The sequence below is a fragment of the Vigna unguiculata genome, chromosome 8 (assembly GCF_004118075.2).
Source record: "Vigna unguiculata cultivar IT97K-499-35 chromosome 8, ASM411807v1, whole genome shotgun sequence".
NCBI lineage: Eukaryota > Viridiplantae > Streptophyta > Magnoliopsida > Fabales > Fabaceae > Vigna > Vigna unguiculata.
In genome coordinates, this window is record NC_040286.1 from 15,593,211 (window position 1) to 15,602,942 (window position 9,732).

The following is a 9,732-nucleotide window of genomic DNA, read 5'->3' on the forward strand; positions in this document are numbered from 1 at the left end:
ACGTTTTGCTCTCCAAACTTTGAAAATTAATGTATATAGTCATTTTAACTCAATTATGTTAATTTTTTTTACGTGTTAAATGTGTTTTTTAAATGACATTGAAAGGGAAACGTGACAAATGGTGTGAACAACTCAAATACTAGCGCAAGAAATCTATTTAACACAAAAAAATTAACGTAATTAGGTTAAATGGAATATATTAATTCGTTTTTAAAGTTTGGAAATCAAGATATATCAAAATTTTGAACAATAACGAATTCTAATTTTACACCAAAGTTCAAGGAGCAAAAACATATTTAATCGAAAAAAAATCATCCATGAACATTAACCTTAAAATTTTATGTTAAAATTGATATCTGATCTCTTATATAAATACCTCATTTCTTAAAGTCAAAGGTGATCAAGAACAAGATGATCAATAACTCTTATCTTATAAATGATTAATCACTATACAAATTTTGGACATTCCTTTAGATGTTGTTTTTGGTCTTATTCTTTCACAAATGCTAAACACTACTAAGTGTAGAGTCTTTTGGTGAATCACTCTTTTTTATTTCTCAGACAAGGATTTGGAAGTGTGACATGTGTTTCTAACTCTGCCAAATCTTAGGGAAGATGGCATACCAATTTTCCTGAGCATGAAACAAGCATATCAAATGCATTGGTGGACATAACATGGTTATAAAGTGAGGAAATGGACCAATTCAATATTTTAGTTGGAAGAGTGAAAGTAGGGTGTGAAGATATACTTGAAGAGCCATGCATGATTGAAGGTGTTGATTGGTTTCATGCCACAAGAAATATACCCATTATGGGAGGGATTAAACTCAAACAAACTAACTACCAGCATTAACTAATCCAGAGGTTGTTATTTGTTCAATATTTATTGTTGGATTGAGTTAAATACAAATCTATTTATTAGAAATTTGTGGTTAAGCATGCATGGGTGAAGGATGTGACAATCCTTCTTTTGGAGTTGATTAATCAATATTTTCTTTTGTTTGAAGCATTTGTTACATAGGGCCACCTAGTATTGCTCAAGTTTTAAAATTATGTATAGTATTTTAAGTTTTCTTAAATTATGTTTAGTATTACGAGAAATCAATGAAAAATAAATTAAATATTTTTTATTTCATTTATAAATCATAACATTTAATGTTAATTAATACTAAAATCTGAAATTAAATATAATAAAGAATAAAAAATTATTAAAATAGTTTTTATTTGTTTTTTGAATTTTTTTATATATTGTTCTACATCTCCCTTTTACTTTTTTTTTTTAATTTCTAAAGAGAAAAAAAATCATTATTTCTAGTCCCATTTTTTATGTGTTCTCTTTTGTTCATGAAACAATATATATATTTTTATCTCACTTCACAGTAAAATATTAATTTAATAATTTATATTATTTTTTATCTCAAGCTTTTTTATATTTCTCTAATATAAAAGAAAAAAAATATTAGATTATGTGTTTTTTCATGATCGAATTTTGAATTGTATATTAGTTTAATAATTTACATTATTTTTTATTTTACGAGCCTTTTATATATTCATCTCTTATGAATATGAAAAAAAAATATTGTATTATATGTTTTTTCATAATCGGTTTTAAATTGTATATTAGTTTAATAATTTATATTTTTTTATTTTATGAGCCTTTTGTATATTTATCATAAAAGATGAATACAAAAGAAAAAAATATTGTACTATGTGTTTTTCATAACCGATTTTTAATTATAATTTGATTATCATGAATTTTTCTTTTAATATTTATGTCTTGATTTTTTATTAGATTATGATAAATTAGTTTTTAGTCTTAAACTTTAAAAAGAAATATATATTAATGAAGAATAAAAGAAAAAATTCATATTTTAGAAGGGATAAAAGAGAAACTATTCGTGAAGATAAAAACATGACATATTCAACTTTTTCACCTATATTCTGAACCATGATACTAATAACGAAATTGTTCAATTATATAAGTTGTTTCTTAAAGTTCAAAGAATTACTAGTGAGCCATGTGTTTCTATAACTAAAATAGAAAAAATATTTTTTGTAATGAAGATTATCAAAACAAAATTGTTGGATAAAAATAGAAGATGAATTTTTTTCCAACAATATATTTATTTACATTGAAAAAGAAATAGCCGAAAATTTTAGTTATGATTCTATTATTTGATAAGTTTAAGAATAAGAATGAACAAATGACAATCTTTTATATATATGGATAAAAATGGAAGATGAATCTTTTTTATTTTTAAAGACAAAAAAAATAAAATAAAAGCAAACCCATTATTTTGCTTTCATTTTTCTTCTATTTTGTTCCATTCTTGTCCTACTTATCATAAAATGTTACTTTTATTGTACAATATATTTTTTTATCTCACGAAACTTTTATGTAGTAATATTTTATGAATATAAGAGAAAAAGTTAATAGATACATTTTTTTTCTCATAACAAATTTTGTAATTTTTAATTCTAATAGTATATTTTTTAAATCTTAGACTTTTTTACATAGGTCCAATGAGTAAAAATATGGAATTAGAGAGGCTTATTTAAAATGAGGTTTATATCAAATATAATTTCAAAATTATCATGTCTCTATATAGAAATATACAAGGAGATTTCAATACTAAATTACATACTTTTGTAATAGTAGTAACAATTATTAAATATGTAAAGATTAAATATGTTTTTAACCCCTTAACTTTTAGTGAAAATTGGATTTAGTCATTTTTCAAAACTTTAGTCTAATTTAGCACCCAACTTTAGAAATGTGTGAATTTAATTTTTTTAACCAAATTTTGTTAACCAAATATTTTTTTCTCAACTAACATTTAATCGAAAAGATATCAAACAATGTAAACAACTCAATGTTATCATAAACATGTTTGAAATGTCAAATAAACTTAACAAAATTTGATTAAAATAACTAAATCCACGTATTTCTATAGTGTTGAAGATGAACAAATTCTAATAATTTTCACTAAAAGTTAAGAGGTCAAAAATATATTTAACCCAATATATAAATGTCAACACCCGATTTTGTTCGGGTGAATAAAATCTATTTCCATAAATTATAAAAAGCATATAATAAAGAAAGGAAAATAAATAAATAAGAAGGGGTTAGATAAAGTTTGTAAAACAAAAATTTAAAATAAAAAAATTAGTTTGTTATGTTAATTAGGATTTAAAATAAATAAAAAAAAGTTATTTTGGGGCTATCTTTGGGCCAAATATTTTGTTAAGAATAATATTAACTCATTTTCACCTTAGCACATCCTATTTTTCTGTTCGCATCACCTATTCTTCTCTTAGTCCAAAACCCTCTTTATTTTCACCATCTCACAGCCCTATTTTTTCTATTTGCACTTCCTGTTCCACCAACATTTTCTATCCGTTACGAACCCACCACTTGGCAACCTTTTTACTCCCTCCCAATTAACTCACACATCACGTGGATCTTCCTCTCACACAGCTCACCATTCTCAACACCCAAGCATATATCAGCACTCACATTAGACACTCACTACATTGACGTTTTCCAACCCCACTTGATCTACACATGGACATCTTCACGAGTTCTCTAATCCCATTCGATTTCACTTAGCTTCATCCTATTCGTCATTGTCTTTATCACGGTTCATCTTTCTCTTACATTTGGATCTTTGATTTCATTCTTCATCTCGTTCTCTGCATCATCTCGTTCTCTGCATGCTACAACGTCACAAACCACCACCGTAAAAAAAAAAAAAATAGAGAAAAAGAACGAGTTCTACAAGCCACCAAGGTGAACAAGAAAAGAGTCAAAATGCTCGAGAGCCGGAGAAAAGCAACAACAAACTCACTCATTGTTGGGAAGATCTCAAAAAAATAACAGATAATCAAGTGTGGAAGTAAAACCCAAATCAAATCTTTCCTAAATAAATAGTATGTCAAATAATAAAATGCATAAAATAGAGAAGGGAGGAATAAAAAAACACCAAAACTTTTAACGTGGGAAAACCTCAATATGGAAGAAAAACCCACGGGACCTTGTCCAGTAAAAACTTTTACTAATAAAAATTAATGGGTACACCACAAGTTCTCTTGGAGATTCCAAGGATTAACAAAATACTATTCTCTTCACCAACAAGGTGGATAATAAACCCCAATATGTACATTAAATAAACAATAGAGTGAACCTCAATATATGAGAAAAGGAATAAAACTTTTTCTCCAAGGTAACTTCACTGCACAGACTTGCACATGATACACTGGTTGCTTTTTTTTCTTCTTCTTCTTCTTCACTCTCTAATGGCTTCTCACCAGAGACACTCACAACTTCTTTCTCTCTGTCTCACTCTATTTTTCTCTCATAACAAACCTAATGCAAGGGTTGTATATGTAAATTGCATAATGGACCGAGAGCCCATAAAATATACATCTTTTTATTTTTCTTAATTAATTCAGGATGGACCCAAATAAATTGGTGACCCACCTAACAAATCTCCCCCTCAACAATTAATTGGAGCCATAGTCAACCAAACTAGCTTTCTCCTTGCATATAACATATTTTCCTGCAGGTAAGATCTTTGTCATCATATTTGACCCATTCTCATCAGTATGGATTTTCTCCAATGATAATTGCTTCATCTCTAGTGAATCCCGTACGCAATGATATCAGACTTCAATATGCTTTGACCTTGAATGAAAAGTTGAGTTCTTGCATAAATGAATTGCACTTTGACTATCACAATACAAAACATATTTTTCTTGTGATAATCCCAACTCTTATAGGAATTTTTGCATCCACAAGAGCTCCTTAGCAGCTTCTGTAACAACAATATATTCTGCCTCTGTAGAAGATGGAGCAACACATTTTTGTAATCTGGATTGCCATGACACTACTCCCCCTGCAAAAGTCATCATATAGCCAGAGGTAGATTTTTTAGAATCCACATCACCAGCCATGTCTGTATCTGTGTAACCATTCAACATAGGCTTACCACTTCTAAAGCATAAACAAACTCTAGAAGTACCTTTGAGATACCTAAGTATCCATTTCACAGCTTGCCAATGCTCTTTTCCAGGATTAGCAAGGAAACAACAACACGAGAAATGTCTGACCTTGTACACACCATGGCATACATCAAGCTACCATATGTAGGTGAATATGGAATCTTCTGCATTTATTCTTTCTGATACTCACTTGTAGGACAATCCTTTGAGCTCAACTTAAAGTGACCTACGAGTGGAGTGCTAACAGGCTTTGAATTTTTCATATTAAATCTCTCTAATACCTTTTCAATATATTTTTGCTGGGACAACCACAATTTTCCATTCTTCTTGTCACAAAAAAATTTCATGCCAAGGATTTGTTTTGTAGGACCCAAATCCTGCATTCAAAGGACTTGCTCGACTCTCTTTTAAGACTTTGAATGTCATTTTTATCATGACCAACAATCAACATGTCATCAACATAAAGCAAGAGAATAATATATTTTCCATTAGGAAATTTCTTCACTAAAACACAATGATCAGAAGAAGTTTTATCATACCCGTGATCCATAATGAAGGAATTAAATTTTCTATATCATTGCCTTGGAGCTTGTTTGAGCCCATACAAGCTCTTTCTCAATCTGCAAACAAAATTTTCTTTACCTTTGACTGCAAAACCTTCAGGTTGTGCCATATAAATCTCTTCCTCCAAGTCACGATGAAGGAAGGTTGTTTTCATATCAAGTTGGTCAATTTCTAAATTTAAACTTGTTGTCATGCCAAATACAACTCTGATTGAAGACATTTTAACCACAGGTGAAAATATCTCTTCAAAATCAATACCCTTCTTTTGATTAAAGCCCTTCACAACCAGCCTTGCCTTATACCTTAGTTGTGAGTTATTCTTTCCTGATTTCAATTTGAACACCCATTTATTTTTCAATGCTCTCTTACCTTGAGGTAGTTTCACCAAGTCAAAAGTATGATTCTCATGCAATGATTTTATCTCCTCTTGCATGGCTTTGAACCACTTGTCTTTCTCTTCATGCAACATAGCTTTTCCATAACATTCAGGCTCTCCCCCATCAATCAACAAATAAACTCATGAGGGGAATATTTTTGTATGTCTTTCTCTAACAAATCTTCTCAAAAGAGGCTCTACAAGTGGTTCAGGAGGTGCTACTTCAGTCGGTTCATTAACTTCAGTCTCAGGCATATCAACTGCATTCTCCACATCTACATTCACATCTCCCCCATGATCAACAATTGTGGCAGGAGGTTAAGGCTCAACATCAATGAAGCCATGGGTAACCTGTTTTGGCTTTTCTTTCTTGTCAATATCTTCAACGGTTTCGTCCTGAAGAAAATGAATATCTCAGCTTCTAACAATCTTCTTGTCAACCGGATCCCAAAATCTGTAACCAAAGTCATCCCAACCATAACCAAGGAAGATGCACTGTTTAGACTTCCCATCAAGCTTAGACCTTTCATCTCTAGGGATGTGAACAAATTCTTTACAACCAAACACTCTCAAATGATTATATGAGACATTTTTCCCCTTCCACACTCTCTCAGGAACATCACCATTAAGAAGAATGGATGAAGAAAGGTTAATCAAGTTTACTATAGTTATTAATGCTTCATCCCATAACACTTTAGGCAATTTTGCATGAAGAGAGCATGCATATGATTTTATCATTAATTGTGTGATTTATTCTCTCCACAACTCCATTATGTTGAGGTGTCTTTGGAACTGTCTTTTCAAGCTTGATGTCATGATCCTTGCAATAATTCTCAAAAGGACCTCTATACTCACCACCATTATTTGCTCTAACACATTTCAATAGTCTGCATGTTTCTCTTTCAACACTTGCATGTAAATGCTTGAACATATCAAGTACCTGATCTTTGGATTTCCAAACAAAAGCCCAAACTTTTCTAGAATGGTCATCAATAAAAGTGATAAAATAAGAGCAACCACTAATGGATTCATCACTCATAATGCAAACATCAGTGTGAATTAAATCTAGAACATATGGTCTTCTATATGGAGGATAAATGCGAAAAGAAACTCTATGTTACTTACCAAAAAGACAATCAGAACAAGTTTCAAGAGATGTACCTTTAATAGAAAGCAACCCTTGTCTTGAAAGTGTAGCAAGGCCCTTCTCACTCAAGTGACCAAGCCGTTTATGCCATAGCTCTATGGAACGATCCTAAGTGCATTCACTTGAGGTGTAGAGAACTTTGTTGTTGTCCAATAAAGATTATTTCACTTATCTCCTTTTGCTACAACCATGTTCCCCTTAGTGCACTTCCATTTTCCATCACCAAAGAAATTATGGTAATTATCATCATTAGGTACCTGGACAGAGATCAGGCTGAGGCGAATATCCGGGATGTGTCTGACGTTTTTCAAATGCAACTTGCAACCAATATTAGTCTCCAACCAAATATCTCCAATGCCAACAATCTTGCTTACCCCTTGGTTTCCCATCTTCACATGCCCAAAGTCACCAACAGTATAGGATATGAAGTAATCACGATGTGGTGTAACATGAAATGAGGCAGCAAAGTCAACAACCCATTCATACTCCTGGTTGGTGAGATTAATAGAGTCATGATCATAAACAATGACAACTTCACCATTAGACACAACTGTAGTAATGGTTTCATCTTTATCTTCTCTTTTATTGTAATTATTTCCTCTATCCCTTGACTTCTCTCGCTTCATGAACTAACGATCTTTAATCACATGTCCTAGTTTTCTGCAATGGAAACATGTGATATTTGTCTTGAGCCTTGACTTCCCTCTTGACTTACTACGATCATTAAATCTTTGAAAATGATCATTAAATCTCTAAGAGCAGTTATTAAATTTCTGAGAATTCCTATACATATTTCTTCCTCTTGACTCCATAACTAAAACTTCATTTTGAGAAGAGGAGATAACCTTATTGCTATATTTCCTTCTAATTTCTTCTTTTAAGAGGCTATCTTTGACCATGTCAAAAGTCAATTTTTCATTAGGAGCACAATTACCCAAAGATACCATCAAAGTCTCCCAACTGTCTAGTAATGAGCTAAGCAACAACAATGCTAATAACTCATCATCTAATACAATCTCCATTGTGGTAAACTATTTACCATATTCTGAAAATTGCTTAAGTGCTTTGACTAAGGAACCATCTTGTATTTCAAGTTTACTATCTTCTTAATAAAGAATGCCTTGTTCAAGGAATTTTTAGACTCAAACAACTCACTTAATGTCTTCAATAAATTGTAAGCAAGAGTCTCACCTGACATGTGTTGATAAATAGATTGATCTATCCATTGTCTGATCACACCAATAGTCTTCCTATTTATCTTCTTCCAATCTCCATCATATTTACTTGTTGGTTTAACACCCTTTTCCTCAATAGGATCATATAGGTCTCTACAAAATAACAAATCTTCCATGTGAGATTTCCAATTTGAATAATTTGTAGAATCCAATTTAGTCATGGTTCTTGCATTATCATTATCTCCCAATTTCAAACAACAAATCAAAGCCTATAACCGGAGCTCTGATACCAGTTATTGGGAAGATCTAAAAAAAATAACAGATAACGAAGCGCAAAACCAAAACCCAGATCAAATCTTTCTTAAATAAATAATATGGCAAATAATAAAATGCATAAAATAGAGAAGGGAGGAACCAGAAAACGGCAAAACTTTTAATGTGGGAAAACTTCAATATGGAGGAAAAAACCACGAGAACTTGTCCAGTAAAAACATCCACTAATAAAAATTAATGGGTACACCACAAGTTGTCTTGGAGATTCCAAGGATCAACAAAGTGCTATTCTATTCACCAATAAGGTGGATAACAAACCCCAATGGGTACTTTAAATAAACAATAGAGTGAACCTCAATATATGAGAAAAGGAATATAACTTTTTCTCCAAGGTAGCTTCTCTATATAGACTTGCACATGATACACTGGTTACTCTTTTCTTCTTCTTCTTCTTCTTCTTCTTCTTCTTCTTCTTCTTCTTCTCTCTCTCTCTCTCTCTCTCTAATGGCTTCTCACCAGAGGCACTCACAACTTCTTGCTCTCTGTCTCACTCTATTTTTCTCTTATCTCATAACAAACCTGATGCAAGGCTTGCATATCTAAATTGCATAATTGGTCGGGAGCCATAAAAAATACCTCCTTTTATTTTTTCTTAATTAAATCAGTGTGGACCTAATAAATTGGTGACCCACCTTACGCTCATTGATATTCTTAAAACTTAATGTATTCAAACTATATGGACTTTATTAATGTATCTAACTTTGGTAAAAAAAAATACACTCCTCTTCTTATACACTTTAATGAAACATATCATTCTTAACATGTATAGAATCTTTGAATAGACATACTGATGAAGGATTGACCCCAACCAAGGATGGAGGCACATGCTTAAGAAGACTAAGCATGTTTAGAAAGGAAGTTCACTAATCCTTTATCCCTTTCATTTGTGTTTGTTATTTTTGATTCCCTAAGTTGACTTAGTTGAATCAACTTTAGTTGACTTGTTGACCTTTGACTAGGTTTGACTTGTTGACTATAGTTGACTTTACTTAAGCCAACATGCTAATCTATGTTTATTTGCTTTGTAGGTTAATTAGGAGTAAGAAAGCAATGCTAGGTGGTGATGGTGATTGGGGAGCATAAATGATGTGGAGGAGAGAGTAAAGCAAAGGCATAAAGCATAAAGTAAAAGGCAT